General features: G+C 40.2%; 1 protein-coding gene across 3 annotated transcripts in view; it reads right to left on the reverse strand.

Moving 5' to 3' along the window:
* Window positions 1-20377, reverse strand: part of LOC116964757 — a 207398-nt gene that overhangs the window by 97420 nt on the left and 89601 nt on the right. For 2 of the 3 annotated variants that reach the window (XR_004408929.1, XR_004408930.2), the window contains exons 2-3: window positions 19946-20065; window positions 10715-10811 (exon numbers count right to left, since the gene is read on the reverse strand). The gene's annotated coding sequence lies outside the window, so the exon portion shown is untranslated. The remainder of the gene's footprint in view (window positions 1-10714; window positions 10812-19945; window positions 20066-20377) is intronic. The other variant, XR_004408931.2, reaches the window with a different exon arrangement.

The raw sequence follows: 20377 nt of genomic DNA on the forward strand, positions 1-20377 counted from the left end.
AAAATTAGAAAGTATCAATAATTTGTAGTATCAATCTAAAACATTAAGTCAATGAGCATTGGGAAGCCTGCACTGGAGAGAATGCTGCAAAATCATTAACCTGAAATATTTCTGGAGAACTTTCTGTTCAGCACAGTGTCTACAATGATCTGTATTTTGTCTTGAAGGAATGAGTGGAATTATTTGCTTTGTCTGATTTTCAAGCCTTTTTTGGCCCACTAGAAAAGAGTGCTTGTTTTCTTATATTTTGATCAATAAAAGCATGAATTCCCCATTTCCGCAGGTGTCCATTTATGACCCTGCTTCATGCAGACAACGGTCATCTCTAGGCACTTGGAAGTTAATTGTACTGATAGGAAAATACATTCCATTTTCTCACATTTTTCTGAAAAGTTTTTTTAAAATGCTGACATTGTTAGTCAACTAAATTTTATAAGGAAGGCTGTTGGGAAAATTTCCAGTGCTGGTAAGAGCCATGTTTTCATAGATTTAGTCAGAAAGAAACATCAAAGTATTGGCTGTATTGGTTCATTTTTATTGCAGTTTTGGGGAATAGTTAAAGCCATGGTGCTAGAGTTAGTTCAGCGCCCAATACCCTTGGACACAGACGATGCAGAAAGGGAAGCAGCAAATGGAAGCACGTCAAGCTAACAGTTACAGTGTCCAGAAACTAGAGCCACTTCAGTGCTAAGCCCAGCAAGGATTAGCGATCTCTTTCTTGACTGGGAACAGTATCCAGGAGGCTGCCTACATGGCAGCGGCCATGAGGATGCAGTATCTTTATATCTGTGCTCATTGTATCTGCACCTTCCCTTACTGCCTGCCTGAGAGAGACCCGAAGCTGATGGGGTGGCACCAGAGCTGGAAGAGCAACTGTGAGAGGTTCAACTACTGAGGTCCCAATGGGCCCTTTATGAACGGCTTAAGAGAAAGTTAGTGGCTAAATCTATCAGTGATATTTGTCACAGCTCTAAAACGGACCAGGCGTAGAGACCAAAAGTAACCTGGAATTGCAACAGAGTTTTAACTAGTCTCTACTCAGAGGAAAAGCTGATACCAGGAGGCTGGAGACGCCTAGAAAGGTTTCAGCCACAGAGACTAGAAGAAGAAAGTTGATCAGAAAAGACAATTTCAGGGGCTTACCAAGGGGAAACTGCTCCAAGACATCTAGGAAAATTAGGCAGAAATAATGTAATTTCACCTTCTCTTGTCTTGCAGGGAAGTTCAGCTTAACACCAAAATTCTCTGTTAAGAACATAAGGTGGGCACCTTTTATGTCTGGCATACTATGGTATAAGGGGAATTGTGTTAATCATATACTTAATACTATACTGGATTGCATACAATGGTAGGATATTCTGCACATATAACCTAAATGTAAGATAGTCTGTCACATCCCCCTTTATTCACTGCATTTTTGCAAGAGGATTACTGAAGTACAACTAAATTCTTTTTTAAGAGATGGAAGTATGTAAATATTATATTAATATATTTTCATTATCTGACACCTATTATTCAAACTAGTAAGTTTTTTAAAATATTCCCACGGCTGATACATTTTTATTATTACATGTGGGTAATACCCTTCATCTTTCCACATTCATCATGCAAGGCTTGTCAATCTGCTGTGGAGTAAAGGCCCAACTCAGTGACACTCCTGCTGCTCGAAGTTTCACTCATGTCTCAACAGAGCAAGTGGATCCTGACCCCAAAATGTTACAAAATCAGAGGAATGCTATATAACCCCTTTATCTTCTGCAGCAGTACAAATAAGTCAAGGTCTAGCAGGTTTGGTGCTGCTGTTGGCAGCATTTATGAAGGTCTTTCACCGCCTTGGTTTCTCTGGGGACAGCTGCCACCCTAGCTCACATGCTATTTCTGCTCAGGCAGTGGGCAGCTTTCTCAATGCCTGTGGGAAACCAGATCCCACACACCTGTGGGCCTCAGCCATCCTCACCACACGGCGCTTGCCCACCCACAGCTCCTGGATCCTAACCCCATCATTTGCACAATTTGTAGTACTAACTCCCGTCTTGAAGTCATATGCTTAAGAATAAAAAATTTACTGAGTGGTGGGTTTCATTAGCACACCATGTGTCTTCATTCTGTGCTTCCTTGACTCCTCTGCTGAAATTGTGCTTACTGGGGCCAAACTCTTCCCTTGGCAGAAAGCCAGAATAGTCACACCAATTTAACTGTAGTTCCTCCAGATTAACATAGGGGCATCAGACAGGAGAATGTTGCTCAGCTGTGTAGCTCTAAGCAACTTTTAGTTTAGAAAAATAAAATGAAGGAATATTTTCAAATCCCCCCCCAAAAGCAGAATTAAGGTCAATGTGATTTATGCCTTTTCCCGGCCTTGTCTGCTCGCCTTGCAGAAATTTAGTTCCAGTTTGAATTCCTGAAGTCTTGCAAACATTATTTTTTGTGCAGCTCTTCTCATCTACACCCATCTTTTGAGTACAACCCATGAGACACAAGCACAACAGGTGAAACATATCAGGAAAGGGATGTCAATAGCTAATAGGAATGGGTAATACCCTTTCACCTTACTTTCTTTTCTGCCACACTGATATGCAAACTGTGTCAACTTTGATTTCCTCATGTCCCATTTCTAGAAGTAAGGGGATTGTACCCACATTCCTCAGTATCTCTCAGTATGGCTCTGACACAGGGCATGGACAGATGAAGTATCTGTAATGGCTGCCTTTCCAAGTTACTAACGATTAAAAGGAGAAATGAAACACTACCAATAACACCAAATCAATAAATAATAAATGCAGGCATCATCTGCAATAGGCTGTAAATTAGTTTTGAGAATAAAGTCTTATCAGCTGAGACTGTCAGTGGTGAGAGTGATGAAATGGGGTCAATTTATCCTTTCCAACGGAAAGAATAACTGGTAACTAGCTAGATAACTGGCCAGAATTGTCCCTAACAGGTGCCTCTGCCTCCCTCAAATGATCTCAGAGAGGATCTAGGGAAGTATTTTAGACTATGCAGCTTCCTTTCAGATGGCTACAATTAGGAGTTAGCACTCCAGGTCTACAGGAGAATGTAGTTACTGCCTTGATTTTTAGGCACTGAGTTTTCAGGACAGGACTTCACAGCCCCAGGTGAATTCTTTACTCAGGCAATGGTGAAAGGTTAAGTGCACAGGAATACAAGTAAGACAAAACAGTATGCCAGGCAAGAGCTGCCTAAGCCAGATGAACAGACATGATCAAAAGAGAGGAGCAGCAATATTTGTGCCACTTACACAAGTATATGAAAACGGCAGAAATATCTTGGTTTTAGTTATGCAATTGATCCCTTTTAGAAATCAGGGTTACTGCTGTTGTTTTCTTTAGGGAAAGAAAAAAAAAAAAAAAAAGATAGGCAAGGGCAAGAACAGTGCTGTTTCCTATAACAGCACAAGGAGTGGAATGCAGGCTCAAAAAGGAGAATTCCCACAGATCCAGGAGGATTGAACCCACTTCTGTTCTCTCTCAAGGTAGCACTCACCCCCAAGGAAACTGCAATGCCAAAGAAAGCCATATAAGTTTGCCAAGACCAGAAAGTGAGCAGAGACCTGCTTTTTATTTTAATTTATTTGCTTGCTTGATTTTGTCTTGCTCCTGAACACAGGCACCCAGACTCCTGTTGTGTTTCAGGCTAGGGGCTTCAAGTTTTTTTCTGGATTTCAGCCCTCAGTTCCTTACTTGACAAAGTTTTGAGGGATGCTCTCAGGCTTTCCTGGATTGCAGGGACTGCAACTCCATTACTAAAGATCTAAAGACACTGCCAGATTTTTAGAGGAAATTAACAGCCTCAGGGGCACTGGGTGGAAAAGCCAAGTTGTTCCACACCTCTTAAAAATCAGACCCTTGTTTATTTTGATGTGTAAACACGGATTTAAATGTTTAACTTCAGACTGTGCACTTGAAAGCTCTGGCTTTAAAAACCTCTTTAAAATCCTTTGCTTGGTGGTTTAGGGCCCCCGACTCTCATCTGGCCTTCCCATAATGTGTAATTTCCCCCTCAATGGTTACAAGCAGCAGAGCAAGGGCACGGCCAAAGTGCAAGCAGCCTGGGAGGTGCCCGGCAAAGGGCCTGGTGGGGAGGCAGTGGGCTGGGTGGGGAGGCAGAGGGCTGGGTGGGGAGGCAGAGGGTTCAGTGGGGAGGCAGTGGGCTCGGTGGGGAGGCAGTGGGCTGGGTGGGGAGGCAGTGGGCTCGGTGGGGAGGCAGAGGGCCTGGGGAGGTGGCAGAGCCCGGGTCCCGCCACCCTCGGCAGTCCCCAGCGCCTTGCTGGCACTCACCCAGGACACAGGCCTGCGGGCGGCTCTGCAGCGACAGAAACAACCCAGGAGGGAGAAAGGAGAATCTGATTGTTCTGCAATTTGGGGGAAAGAATCATCCAGTTTGGATAAAATAATCGCTGTTACTTTTATTTATGAAACACCTTTGTAAAGGCAACGCAAGCCGCCTGAGACACAGTAATGCTTACTAGCACCTGCAAACCTCCAGCTGGTCATTCTGTAATGATCCCCCATATAATTTCTTTTTTCTTATTGGGTGGCCTGCCTGATCCCTCCCGAGTGCATCAGTCAAGTGAGGAGGAATAAGCTCCGTCCCAGAGTCTGGCCAGAGTAGGAGCATGGCCAGACTCTCCGCTGCCTCCACTGCTGTGTAGGCACCCATAGCTGTGCGAAGAGGGGCACAGACTGTTAGCTCAGAATAGCAGGGCCAAAGAATCAGTCTGAATGAGTACCAGTTCACCGGCTAGAAAAGATCTAGGCCACCTGGAACCAGATAAAAAATTTGCCCATACTTTACTTTCATAATTTTGCATTTACTCACTTTGCAAAAATTAACGATGGCAGAAAAAAGGGAGCGAGCTGGACATGGGATAACCGTTTTGCTTTTGCCCTGAACAGAGCATGTTACTGTTCTCTTAGATTATGTTTTGGCAATAACGGCTTTTAACACTTTAAAATAATGTTTTATTTTTTGTCAGTGAAACGTGCTAAACTGGTTGTTTTCAGGTCTGAAGCCCTTTATTTAACGCAGAGCACTTGCTAGGATGGCACAGCCAGAAGGGACACTGTCCTCTCCTGTTTTATACTGTACAAAATGAAGAGGCTGCTGTACTAATCTAGACTGTATCCAGTTACAAATAAAAATACTATGTTCCCACCACTAAAGCTGCTCCTGGAACCCCTCTGGGTTCCCTTATTTTTATGACCTGTCTGTAAGCAATTTCTTTAACCCTCTGATGATATATATAAACTGGTATAGACCACTACAAAAGATTGCCTTCCTTTACAATTCTGGATGATTGCCAAATGGGCTTGCAGTCCCCTCCTCACTAGCCATCATATTATTCCTCTTCAAGTACAATATTCACTATGTAAAGCTTACTGTTCTGAGCACGTTTGGATATCATTCACTGGAAATCACCCATACACTCCTTATCACTTTGTGCCTGGGCTTCTTGGTGGGGCAGCTACATTACACTAAGCAAGAATTGAGAAAAAGTCTTCAGGTTTCAAGAACTGGTTTGGTGCAAGAGCTTGGGAATGTCAGAGGCAGCCAGGCTACTGCCATACACAAATGCAGAGAGTGCACTCCTGACCTGATACACCTTTCAGCTCTGTAGGTATTTCATCTTCTTGTACCACTTCCTGCAAACTGTGGCTGGTCTGCCCAGCAGGGATTTCCCTAGAAGGTCCAGATCCTGAAACTCTCACTGACTACACTTACATGGGATTTGCAGCACCTTCAAAGTCAGCACATGAGTTTGGACAAAATACCTCAGTGGAAGTCTGAATTTATGGAACTTCTGGGCTTTGGTTACATTGCGGTATTCTTCTAAATGGCTATCACTTCACTCCTCAATTCTAGAAATATGAACTTGTTCCTAAAACAGTCCCTCCTTGGGCTTCAGCTCCAAATATCCTGTAATTCTGAGCAATCACACTTGGAGTACTGGACCTGGCCTAGCTATAATCTTTACCAGCTTCCTGGAGTGCTTCTAGCAACATCCACTGGGTCTTTATCCTCCAGAGTCAGATTACTGTAGCATCATATATCCCATGGGATTCACTACTAAAGCCACATCTCTCTTCCATTTTCCAAATTCCTTCCATCCTGAAGATTTCCTGGAAGGAGACAAGATGGCCTGAACACATAGCCCCAGCTTGGAATGAGCAAGGACAAACTCCTTAGGAAGCATGGACTGGGGAGATAGATCAGAATTTGTCTTGAATGAATTGGGGGGGCAAGGATGACAGGTAAGGAGCTTAAGCCTTTTACTTGACCCAGAGCAGATCTTTTTGATATGAGGAACAGACACTTTTTTTGGCATCTAGTTAAGATTATCCCTTTCCAGAAGACAAGAGATGTTCAAGTCACTGGCTACAGCTTTAGTGAACTTGCAGGACCATTACATTGCCAAACTCCCAAATACTCCCTTGCAGAGCCCGGTTTGTGTAACACATCATTCAGTTGTATTTTAATGAAGTTCTGCCTAGACTTCCTGGACTAGCAAAATAACATTGCTTAAGCTCTCACAGCACTGGTTAGAAGGAAAAAACCCAGACTGGACTATGTTATCATCTGTAATACTATAACACACATTTTTCTTTTTTGGCAGTTTCAACAGCATTTCAAATCTTGCTGTAAAGTCCAAGGAAATCAGAATATGAGACCTTTGTTGAGAACTTTTCTTCTGACATATATGTTTCTCAAAAAAGTGCTGACTTGAAGCTCAGAGAATTGAGAAAATTGAAAATTACAGAGTACAAAGACATTGAGAATTTATTTTTTGCTTTGGAGACCTGGACTGGTTCGGAGAAATGTCAGTGTATTAATGCAATAACTTTGCCAATGAAGGCCTACTGGTAACTGTTGATCTGTACTTTATCGGTGGTTTAAGAGCACCAAATCTCCCAGGCCGAACTTCTGAGTTGGAAATAACATAACATTTAAAAATTTTTTTTCTTGTAAGCAATTTTGTCTCATAGAGGCCAGGCATCTCTTCTGCATCTTTGTTGTTATTTTGTTTCAGTGAATTAAGCTTGGAGATTGAGAAATCATATTGCTAGTGCTCATGAGCTATAATTTTCAGTTTTCTAAGGAAGATACATGAAATGGAAATTGGCAAACTTGTGATTCCACTTCAGGGTGTCTGGTGAAAATATTTTGGATCAGTAACATATCTGGGAGAAGAATGGAGAATTGGCCAGACGTCCTGTATGCAACATGCCAGAAAAGCCAGAGCAGCATCCACTCACAATTCAAATGCTTTTTAAGGTTTTAGAACAGTTTAATTAGAAGAGTATTCACTCTTTATGGAGTATGGTTTATAGAATAGGGTTATATAGGAAAGCTGAAATTATCCATTAATTGACAGCTCTATCCTAGGGATTTTTTCCCCATTCAACACAAACATTTGTCTTGAGCATTTTTTAAAAATTACAGTAGACTAGAAGGTTGCCAAATATTTAGTGGTTTTGCAAAGTTGTTTGGTATTCATGTCTACTACAGTTCTACAGAAAACAGGTCTAAGAGCCACTTCTTTCACCATATGGTAATCTAGAGACGGATGCAGGATAACAAACTTTAAAGATGTAATAAAGAAAAATAAGATTTGAACCGCTTTTATAATTTAAAAAAAAAAAAAAAAAAGAAAAAGAAGCCTTTGCTGAGACTGGGGATTCATGTCCTGCCAATACTTATTACATTGTTTATCATTAGGACAGTGATTTTGCACATGCTTAGTCAATTCCAAAAGACAATGCTGTAATGTTTTCGGCTCTTGGGCTTCCCGTCTTCCTGAAAGCAGACTGATGGCTGACAAAAGCTCTCTTCTTCCCCACCCTTGTTTACATCCCACAGGCCCATGGCACAACTGGGACAGCAGAACTCCAGAGCTCCAGCTCTCTGTCTCCAGACACATCCCACACTGAGCAAAGGTCTGGCCACATCTAGCCGTTGAGGAGCGTGAGCAAGAGGAGAGGTTGAGAAAGAGGCCTGTCCAGTATTTTGCCATGTGGTGTAATCGGGTGTAAACATAGATAAATACAGGTTGCTCCCTTCTCATTCAGGCAACACAGATGTTAGTCACTTCATAGCGCAGCCTCCAATCCAGAGCTGCACTGAAACACCTTCTCTTTTAACCAAACAGGTGACTTGATACACCTTATTCAGACCCCTAACTCACTGATTTTGCTCTGTAACGTCTGAGCTGGTCAGAGCTGTAGTCTTAGTGCTGGCCAGCTACCATTACATTTAAAACAGCAACCTAGATCCAATGCCAAGGTCACGCTGTTCACCAGCTATCATCTGTTGCTAGCTGGGCAAGACGGTATGCTGCACTTCCACACCTGCACACTGTGGAGCTCTGAGAAACAGTTTCCTGCTGTTCTGTGATGGCTTTTTACTACCTTTTTATTTTTTGTTTTCAGTGCCAGAAAGGTGCATGACAACAGGCTCAGTTGGTAGGCTCTGGTACAATAATTTATACTGCTTGAGTGTAAAAGTTAAAATTGGAAGCATTGAGAACAGAACTGAATTTATTTTAAACTGTAACTGGGCTCTCAAATTAGCTATTCTGTAATCCCAGTTCAGTCTCAGGAATGCCTGCCTAGGAAATCCTGCAGACCATCTGAGGACAACTTTCAGTAACCACATATTACGTGGAAAGAATTTGCCTAGAAAACTTGGAGAAAAGACCCCAGAGACATTAATCTCTCAGGAAGAAATGTTAGCCCATAGGAAGCAACACAACTCATTACTGTCAGCCCAGTTTTGAATTCTCAGAGGGGGCTCAAAGGAAGGTTTCTGTTACACTGCTGCAAATCATCTCACTGGAGGCTCTTTATGAAGTATCTTGGAAACTTATGGCCACAAATGAGCAAATTTGTTTCTTGTTACCTGCATTTAAAAAATCAGGTGCTAAGTTTTTATGTACATGCACTATAAACTCTGCCATGTGGAAAACACCCATAAGCCTTTTGTGGCAGGAATGAAGGGTGAACAAGTTTTGTTTATTTTTATCAAGTAGTGATGATGCAAAAACAGCTTTTCTATTTATATGTTTGGCCTTTTTTTCTCAGACTGTTTGGAAGGAATATGAAGAGAGGCCAAACTGCAGGATAGACAGCAACATTTCCTCCACTGTATCTACTGTGAAGAGGCAAAGTATCAGCTATTTTCTAAAGAATCACTAATAACTAAAGAATCACTAGTTCACTTTCAGATCTTAAGCAATTATCCTTAATTAGTATTTACTTACACATTCAGCAACACGGGAGTGGCCATAGACAACAATCCTTACATTCATAGTCCTTGACATTTGGTGCTCATGATAGCAGGCAAAAAACAAAACAAAACAAAACAAAACAACCCCAACAAAACAAACAAAAACCACCAACCAAACCAAAAAACAAATCCCCAACACTGACTTCTCTCAATTCCAGACAGCTGCTTGCACAGGTCCCTCTCTGTCTGACTTCAGCCCTTGATAAATCATCATTCAGTTCTGCTGTGTCCTCTCCTCCTGCCCTGCCCTCCCGCCTCATTGCAAGAGCTGACACGATACATGGACTTCCAGCTTGGCTTGCAGAATTTAAGGGGTCAGTAAATACCATCTGTGACCTCTGTGTTCAGTTCCCATCTTCTAACTAAAAAGCTACCACATCACTCTGATACATACAGATTAATAATTTAAACAACATAATTTTCCACTTGTTAGGTACCTATGTATTTATTTCTTGTACCAGAATAAGATTGGTGGGCTTTTTTCCAGCTCTTTACCACACTGTGATTTCAACCCTGTGTAACTGTCTTTCTGAAAATCCATTTCTGATTTGGGATCTCAGCAACTTGGTTCCACAGTAAAGTACAGAACTACCAGTGGATTAACTGCATCCTAGCTAGGCCACAACCAAACGTTTTTTGTTAACACTTAAGCATGTTTTGTCATTAGCTGACTAATTGCCAGTGCTTTAAATGTATTTCGTGCTACTCCCTTCCAGGGTCCTAAAGCCTCATGCAATTCTTTATACCTGGTCCATAATTCATGCTATGTGAGAGATGAGTCTTGAGGACACTCATCCAAACCTAGATTCAGAAATCCTAACACCCTCTTGAGCTTTACGTCCGTCCATAAACAAAGGAAATGTTTGCTGTCTGTCAGATGCCCTTATTTGAGAGAAATTATATCAGTATTTATGTTGGTGTGATTCCACATCCTTTACTAGGAATAGGATCAGATATGGAGCAAGCTTGCCTGCTGGAGATGTTCCAATATCTGGAGCAACATGCCATAACTACTATAAATGTCAGCAGTGATACTAGCTGTATCACATACACAGGCTAAAAAGAGTAGAAGGGGTAAAATTCAGTAATTTTAGGTCTCTATACCCCAATCATTGCCCTTCTGTTAACACAGGCTATTAAATTAAAATATGTAGGGGAAATAAAAGGAATATTTGGCACCCTCATGTAAGGCCAAGAGAGTAATCTAATATGGATACAATCAGATTATTATAAGATATGTTTAATTCAGGGATTGATGACAGGCATATATTCCTAAGAGTTTTCACCTAAGAAACAATGAAACTTCATTTTGAATTCATAAGGACTTGCAAGACTTTGGAATATATCCCGTTGATATATCTCAAAATTTCTCATTTTCTGTACAGTAAATCAGGTATCTCTTACTTCCTACCTGGTGCTGAGTATTTTCTCCTCTTACGGAAGACAGTGGAAATTCAGGATATTCTTCAAGTCCAAGGGGCTTTCAGACCCTCTCAAGGGCAGTACCTCTGTCAACACAAATACAATCTTAAGTTACACTTTAGTAAACACATATTCTGTGAGATGTTTGATCAGAAAACTTCTATGTGTGTCTAAAGTCAGAATGAGATGCAACAGGATTCTTTCAATTACCTATGAATTTTGATCCTTTATGTCCATTAACATCTTAATATTTAAGCATCTCCCTGGTCTGTGTCACAGAGTCTGACACAAATGGGAGAGAAACACATCTTTTAATTCCCCATAAACTCTATCCCAGGGTTCCATCTTAAAGTTTTGAGCATGTTCATCTCTCCTTGAATTCAACAAGAGGAAAGGATCAGCATGAATTGGGGCATTCTGTCTACTGTTGCACTTATTTCAGGATCTGCCAATTCCATATTATAGATGAAGTTTTAAGCAACAACCTTCCTCTGTCAGCGCTCTTTAAAATATCTGCAGATGTAGGCTATTTCCCAGAAAAGACACTGGCGTTTACAAGTGAGTCCTTGTATGTGCACTTGCAGTGGTGCCAATAAAACTCCAATCCTTGAAGTTCTGAAAAAGTTTCATGTATTACTGAGACTGCAGAAATGACTGCACAAGAGAGATGTACGTTAGATTTTTCATTATTTTTAAACGTAGGCAACGTTTTCCCTTTTCATATACTTTCTCCCTTACATATTTTTAATGCAATTTCCTTCCCCTTCATTATAACATTAGTGATGATAAATCAGTTTCCTAGGCCATGTGGAATAGTAGGGAAATCACTGTCATTCTGAATACTTTCAACATTATTTCATGTTTTCAGATAACCAGAATTACAAGACATGCAGTCAGACGATTTGTGACAACTGAATAATATGCTGACACACAAAAGGGAGAGATGAATATCTTCAGTCATCATCATTACCAGCATTGGGCAACTGAATAAAATTCAGAACCTAAATTCTCAGATGTTTTTTGTTAACAATTCTAAATTACTTATACATGATGAGGGCAGTTAGATTTCAAGTGAGCTAGCTGATTTTAGATTTATCAGAACTGGATTTTGGCAGCTGTGTTCTGTTCTTAACAAAATCTCAGCTGTTCTATTTTGCTTTTGCTATGACAAAAATTAAATTAACAATTAAAAAGCCAATCACAGAACTTTTATCCTATAAGAAAAAGAAATATTATGCTCTTTCCAAGTTTTTCCTCAAATTAATTATTGCCTTTAAAAAATATTTTTCCATGCTTCTAAGACAATATCAGACATTAAATATGCATGTTACATGTAAGTGTAGGTGCTCACACCTAAAAATAACCCCAAACACCATCAAACTAAATATAGATGTGAATGATTAATAAAACCCTCTTATTGCTCAAATACACTGAAAATAAACCACTATTCAGCAAGTGCAACAGACTTCTGAAAACTGTCTCTCCTCAGTTTGACTTGGGCTAGATGTTATTCCTGTACTACACTATTTACTATTCAAATCTCAGAGTTTGTTTCATCTTCTCATCCAGCCTAAATGCTTCCTCACCCCAGATTCTGTATTTTCAGAAGTATAATGTCTGCTATACAGAGAACCTGAAGTGACACATCTGCCAATGTAGCTATTTCTGTATAAGTATCCTAAGGACTCCTTAATTACTGAGGTTTTTGTTATCAGCATAATGTTCACTCTGCTAGGAATTACAAGACAGCTTCTCTTAGATAAATCTATAAGAGTTTTCTCTCACTTGCTTGCACATGCAAACTTTGCTGTTCTGGGGCAGCATCACACTCTGGGTGACTGACACTCAAATATAGAGATGGATTTATCATTACAGTCCGATCCCATGGTTATATATTTTTTTCAAGTAACAAATTAAAGAAAACCTTTACCAGAAAGGGGAAAAATAACAAAAATTACATCCTATAATTTCAGATACCTGCAACTTCCAATTCATTTGTATCAAAATTCATCCAAATATACAGAGATGCAGAATGCCCTTGCTGGTCCAACAGGAAGATGGAAGGGAGGGAAGAAAGAAAGAAGGGCAGGCTGCTTGCAGCTTCAGCTAGAATAGCCCTGCTGCAGGCTTCTGTGTGCCTTTACGGCAGAGGAGCTACAGGTGTGTGCTGGCTCCCAGTCGTGAGCTATGAAAAGAAGTAGAGCTCACCTGTGAGATGTGCTCAGCAGTCCTGGCTGAGCTCTTCTTAAGTACTCTATATTCCTTTTTAAAACAGTTCTTTTAAGGGAGAGGCAGGGGATTTTCATATATATTTTTTTTCCCTTTGTCACAAGGCATTGCTGTATGTATGTAGGTTGGAAGTTATCAGGCAAGTCTTGGCAAGGATGTTGCACAAGGGCTCCATGCCCTTTATATTTCACGCTAACTCTCCCATGCAACTGTCAGCCCTATGTTTAGTTAGTCCAGTGCTGAGGAAAAACAATTGCAACAGTGGCAGTACTGCCAGGCTTGCTATTTCTGTGTATTGCAAAGAGTTCCCCCTCCCATCCACTGTGTCAGGGAATGGGAACAGTTCTTTGCTTTCTGCCCTTATAATCTTATACAAGAGGTGATGGCTGCGCTGCGCTTGTCTACACTCTACAATAAGAGGGCTGACATTTTAAGTGCCTGAGACTGGAGACAGCATAGTTTTGAAGAGGCAGTACTTACAGTCTTCACTTCTGTCTGTAAGACATAAGTATTTGTTGCACATTGGCTGAGAGGAAGGATGAAAAGCCAACAGGTTTCCTAATGTTACTGTTGAGGTTTTTGGCTGAATGTTTCAAGTTTGTGTGCATAAATTTACATAAACAAGGGAAGTTACTGAGTGTGTTCAGGTACACTAGTTTCAATATACTTGTAGAGATGAAGTTTGCTGAATTATCAAAAATGTAAATGTTTTGGCCCTTCTGAGGACAAGATTAGGAACACAAAGATGTCTACTTCGCTAGGTTAAAACAAAAATCTGCTTGCACCACAGCTTCAGAATCTTCACAGTAGCAAAATAGTTTCCATCCAAAACTTAATGAAACTAGAAGGCAAGTGTCCATGTGTACACCAGGGAAATAGCAGTTATTTGGCAGCTGCTTTCTTGGCTATCACTCCTCCAGATCATCCCTTAGTTTCTATTAATTTTCCTTTACCCATCTCAATCAATCACTAACCAACTAATTATCTGAGATGACCATCTCAAACTAATTCTTAGATCATTAAAAAAAAAAATCATACTTGTGATGAGATTTGTTCCTTTTGTTTCAGGGATTGAAAACTGGGCTTGAAAATTTGGTACATAATTGACCTCAGCAAGGAACAAGTCAGGTCCTGCACTGATGGGAACAATCCTGGTCTCCTGGGAAAGGAATGTATGAGACAAAAGTGCCCTTTTATCTTGTGACTGACAAGACAGACTAGAAAAATACTAAATGAGAGATGTTAGGGCATAAATACTGATGCCACAAAGCAAAAATAGAAAACAAAGTTGATAAGAAAAAAACATAATAAATTAATGAGAGTGATGAAAAGTGACTGCAGACCAAAAAGAAAGAGAAAGAAAGAACAGATGAAACCAATAACTTGAAAAGGATCTAGATGTTAAAGAAAACAAATCAGTGAAATACCAAGAGGAAAAATAAGTAAAAAATGAGTTGCCCCTGAGAACTGCAGGCTGGGGGAAGGAAAGCTATGAACAGGAAGCTAGTCAGGAGTAAGCAACAAAGATCAGAAAATGAAGCATGTATTTGAATTGGCACCAACAAGAGAAAATTACTAGATATATGGCAAAAATATTGAATGCCCTGTAAAATACCAGCTTTATGCATATAACAGGCTGGCTGGTAATAAAATGCTTTGCTAGCTCCAGACTTCACTTGACATTAAGAATTCTTGGAAAGGTAGGCTAGAGCTCTGCTTTTTTCACTCTAGGGATTTTCTGAACATGCTAGGGCATACACGCTGCTTTTTCTGAGCAATCTCGTGTGGGTGCCTCACTTTGACCAGCCTGTTAAGCACGCTTCACCCTTACCAACCTGGACTATAGAAAAGGTAAGTAATCCTAGATGAGCAGTCTGACCAAACACAGAACATAACGGCCTGGTACCATTGCTCCAGTAAGTTACAGCATTTGTGAATACATGGTGATGAGTTTTCCATATGTACCATGATCAAAATAAGAACCATGACCTAAGGAATACCCTCCTAGTGGGATCTCTTAGCTATTTTTATGCACTAAAGTATATAAGTAAAGTATTCAAAAGTATTTTAAGACATGATTCGATTTCCTATTAAGTATGCAATACTTAGCACATATGTTTTATCCTTAAAAAACCCCTAAGTGTTAGAGTGACCTCCTTGAAAGTATGCTTCACATTTAACAGATATGAAGCTGGTTAAAGGAAACCAGTATGCAGTTGAAGTTAGTGAGAGGAGTCAGTGTCAGGGTCAAGGGAAAATATCAAAGTTCACTTCAGCCTTGACCAAAATATACTGACTTGGGTTTTTTATATGTGCTCCAGCTCTCTCTGTTGGAAAACAGTCCTCTTGAAAAATGTTCTTAGAATACTGTGAGAAGTCAGGAATTTGGGTGGCTGTTTTTTGTTTGATCGGGTTATGGTTTTTTTGGTTGTTATTTTAAACACAGCACCTGAATTCTGACAGCCATTTGCTTGGTACAGTCAGATTCCAGGGTATGGCATGATGTCTGGTTACATGAGCTCCTCAGTGAACAGAACATAGAGCACATAGGAAACAGGAGCTTTCCAAAACTTCACAGAAGCATATGATATGTTTTCCTGACAGGTAAGCCATTATTCAGCTTTGCTCTGGGTTATATAACAGAAAGTTTTCTCGAGGCAGGCCTGAAAGATGAGGGCACTAACCTGCAGATGTGCTCTCACTCACTGTACTCATGGTAAATCACTCTGAGAAACAGCTTGGGCTTGGGGTTTTTTGGTTTTTTTTTTTTTTAATAAGCACTGTATAAACCATGGGAAAACCCCCGGTAATTCACAGAACTGACATGCATGTAGTTAGTCATGATTTTGTAAAGACAGGCTTTCAGCTGTACCATTGGAAGTTGTTCTAAACTTGCAAGAAGAGAATATGCTAATAAAAAGCCACCTAAAATGACTGAAGTAGAAAAATTCTTATTGTGTAGTTGTCACCACACATACAAGGGGTCGCAAAGCAAGGGTCCTTTCTCACCTTTGCTACTACACCAAAAACTGTGGGACAGGGTTTGCAGAAGTGATAGAAACTGACAGGCTTTACTACATTGTAAGCACCAAACTTCCAACGGGCACAGCACTTAAGCTAGATACTGGAGTCAGATGGTATTAATGCTCGTGAAGTACAACTTGAAATAATGCATACGCCCAGAAAATTAGCTCCCTGTTTTCTAATCCCTTCCTCCTCCTTAGTGTTATCGTACTACTCATCATAAGGGTATGGCACCCAAAAACTATGAGTATCTGCATAATTTGAACCACACTGTATTCTTTTTTGACACCTATAAAGGCTCCATATAAAATCCATCTTTTGGTTGTTATTTTGTGGACACACAATTCTGTCTCAGTGTGGAAACACAAGAAGAAAAAACAGCAGCTCCCTGGAAGCCTTACTGATGTACACTGCTGACCAACAAAAAGTAAAGCAAGCCTGTGATCATTTGCCAGGATCACATCTGGGTGCAGAAAAAGCAGCAAGATCACAGAAAGAGATTTCTCCTTGTTCCTATTACCTGAATGGATTATGACATATGTTTTACATTGGATAGGCAAATTGATTCATATAAAATAAAAGCTTCAATGTAGTCTATTTCTTAAGCCATGCTTGCCTAAGGTTTGTTCAGATTCAGTGAGGTATGTCTTACTCTCCTTTTCAAGCCTTCCTGCTTGCTGCCTGGGCTTATCAAAATATTTTCCTAGGGAGCTGAGTAGAAGAGAGTTGCACTATTTTTAGCTGTTTCTGCCTCTCTCTAAGTATCACAAGATACCATGAGGAGGAAAGAAGCCCACAAGTTCTGTGATCTTACAGGTAAAAAGAAGCAACAATGAGAAAAGTTTGTTTAAATATTAAAAATAGATGAAACTCAATTAGGAAACACTCATACCTATTAAACATCTTTTTGTCACTTGCTCAGCATTATTTTAGAAGTATGTAAGGACATACAGAGTCTTCCTAAAGGTAAATATTGCACTTGAATTTGAGAGCACTACTTCTATTTCTCTGTAGCTTACTGACCTCAAATCTATTGAATTTGCTCAGCATACTACCAGATGGCTTAATGTGGACTCAGTAGCCTCAGACCAGTTCCCTGCCATAAAACATTCCCATGGCAAACGCCATTAATGTATTGGGAACACTGGCAGTTCCTCTGGCAACGTCAGAGGTGGAGCCAGAAAGTCACTTAACATTCCTTGCTTTTGATTTCTCTTGTTGCAAGTCAGGCTTCAGACACATGGAGTGCTTTCTAATGCAGGTTTGCCTGTGCAAACATAAACTGCTGCTATAATACAAGCTGCACAAGAAATAAGAAGATCTCCTGTATTTATTTCTTTGTGATGAACACTTATGTATCAAGAAGGGGTAGCCTGCACAAATGGAGTAAGGAGGGCTCCATACGCACCCAGGCATCCTTGCACGGACCCACAACAGGGCTTACAAAACTGTTCTTTGTGCTCACACTTAAGTTTTGTTTTCTTTTTGGAACTTAACTCATTTTTATTAAGTTGCTCAATAAAATTTAATGGGATTGGAGTTCCATGCTGTGCTGAAGAGTTTACAATGTACAAAGTACTGGCACAGAGAAAAAAAATGACAAACTCATTAAAATATTTAGACATTGTACTGATGTAGCTGCTTTCATTCAAGAGTTTAAAAAACACATTCTGATCATTAATCATCGCTCTCAGATGCCATGTATAAAAAGTATTACTGAACCAAATACAGATGAGATTTAGCAAAGATGCTAATTGACTTGGCTGAGCTAATTTGGGATCTAATCCAAATATTCTGCTCAAATACATGTGTATTGCTATTGCTGTTGCCTTAAAATGGATCCAGAGGATTGTCTACAGCTCTGGAAAAGAACTGAGGAATCTATACCCCCAGCCAGTCTGCTCTGGGCACCATATCTGGCCTGATCCCAGAATGAACAAGGGCAATGGGTATTGTAGGTCTATGCTGAAAAATGGCTTAAAAGTTGTCACTGTGTGATGTTATGTTTTTGATGGATTTTGCATTTCAAAGCAGATTTGCCATGTGCACGTGCACATTTTTCTTTTTCATACATCCTTCTGGTAGCAATTCCCCAAGCCAGGTACCCTGAACCTGTTTGCTACCTGATAGAGGAAAAAAGAGTTGGCACATACCTGTGAGGGCACAGTTCAGCCTGGAGCCCCACTCATGGTGCAGACTTAAACAAAGAGATTCCACCTGGCTCTGTCTGAGCTAAGTCTGCATCTCTAGTAGTTAGGGACAGCAATCTTTCTGTATGAAGTCTGGTATAGCACCACTGTCAGGAAGTAAAATCTGCAAGCTGTTTTGACCACCATCCTGTAGAGAGCTGTACTGGAGTGGAACAGTGAGCCAGCTGTGATAGGATGTTATTTGTTTCAGGCAGGAAGAAGGTGAAGGCAAGGATTTTGGTAGTATACGTGACATCCCACTTTCTGGGTAGTATGTTGCTGAGGCTCCTGTAGTCATCATGTGTTGCTCCTTATTGCTGGCAGGGATGCAACAAGGTAGTAACTGACAGGTTAGATCCAGGAATATGGCTGCAGTGCTTCAGATGCATGCAGGCTTCCCTGCATGGACCCACAACAAAGCTTGTTGGGACACCATCTTTTATGCTCACATTTCCAGAATGTGTTTACCATTCTGTATGCAAAGCATTTTTGTTGAGCTACTTGGTGGCCCCCAAGCACGGGGCACCTATACATCCAAATGGCTTACTTTATTATCAGACTTGTTTGTAATAAAGCCGTTACGATCCAAGAAGACAGAGCCCAAGGAGCACTGCAGCAGCAGCTCAATGCCCTCTGGGGAAACATACACTGCAGGGTAAGCCCACAGGTACCATGTCACACACCACTGCAGGTTCTTTCTGTGTCAAAGCTCCCCAGGACAAGCATATATTCTTCACACAGATACTGTGTATTTTGATTTCCATCCTACATAAATTCTTGATATAAAGTCAAGAAATCATGTATATACATTATCCAAATTCTTATAGACCATTTCACTTATTGGGAAAAACAAAACAAAACAAAACAAAAAAAAAACAACAACAAAAAAAAAAAAAAAACAAAACAAAAAAAAAAACAAACAAACAACACAGTCTGAAATGGGGATTTATTTTTTTTTTTTTTAACTTTTTCTCCCCTTTCTTAGTGACTTCTGCTGGAATGAGGAAAAATACTAGTCTTAGGAGGTCAAGCTTTTATGCTAATATGTCATACAAGTTGTAACACATGTAAATGCTGTTCCACAGGACTCCCTCAGAAGCTGTTAATTCCAATAATGTCACTGTCTAAGATCTGGTCAAACCTTACAGATTGCCCACAGTGAAAACCCATGGGAAACTCAAACGAGAAAAATGGCTGCTGGTACATCAATGCTCCTTTCAAAACAGAAGTGGGAGCCAATAGGTTGACAGGATCTGTTCTTGACTTAAGACAAGTTTATTATTTTAAACTGCTTTTGAGAATTTCCCTGCATTTTAGTTGGTAAAAATAGCAAGCTCTGCAAAGACACAACATAAGAATTACAATAAATAATCCCTTTTTAAATCATTGGTCTTATTGTTCTTTCACAAGTTTAGAACCTGAGGAGAAATTTGCTTAGGGCCATGGTATCATTCACATTAATATCCAAAGCATTAACAAAATAACTATGTTTGTGTGTTCATAAGTAATTTTGCCTTAGTCTGAGAAAGCAACTCTTAACTGCAAGAAGTTCAGGAAAAGGTGGTTAAGAACTTATGCCAAAGACTCACATGTAACAAATGCCCCTCTGTGTTAAAAGTATATTAAGTAACAGCAAGACCTTTCTGTTTTGGAAACTGTAATTTTCATCTAGCTATCATTTCCTAAGAGATTATTACAGATGATCTTTGGCCCATTCAATGGGACTCATGGTATGTGCTTGTGCCATCAGAAATAGGCCTCTATAATAAATGCTGTACCTTGAACTGAACTTCACAAGCAAACTGGAGTCTCTTCAAAGTGCAAGGAAAGCACTGCTGTAGTTTTCACACTTCCTCACTCTGAACCTCATGTAAAATATCACTGCATCCAGAAGGATCCTGTAAGAGAGAGGTTCACAAATCTCATTTGTACTGCATATTGACAGTTGTTGTGTATGGTAAAGGTATTAGGTGATGAGGATCCTGCAATGAGATACTCTGCTGTTAGATTATTTTGCCAGTTGGATAATGTCCTCCTACTTCCTACATCAGAACACACAAGTCCTTCTCAAACCTGGTCAAGGATTTTATGCAGCTGAAGGATTAGAAATCACAGACAGAAAAGGAAGTTTCAATTTGGAAAAAAACATATGCTCAGGAGAAAACATAGCTAATGCGCCTCCTTCTTGTTGTGAATCCAGTTATATAATA

The sequence above is a fragment of the Tyto alba genome, unplaced genomic scaffold (assembly GCF_018691265.1).
Source record: "Tyto alba isolate M040663 unplaced genomic scaffold, T.alba_DEE_v4.0 Super-Scaffold_14, whole genome shotgun sequence".
Lineage (NCBI taxonomy): Eukaryota > Metazoa > Chordata > Aves > Strigiformes > Tytonidae > Tyto > Tyto alba.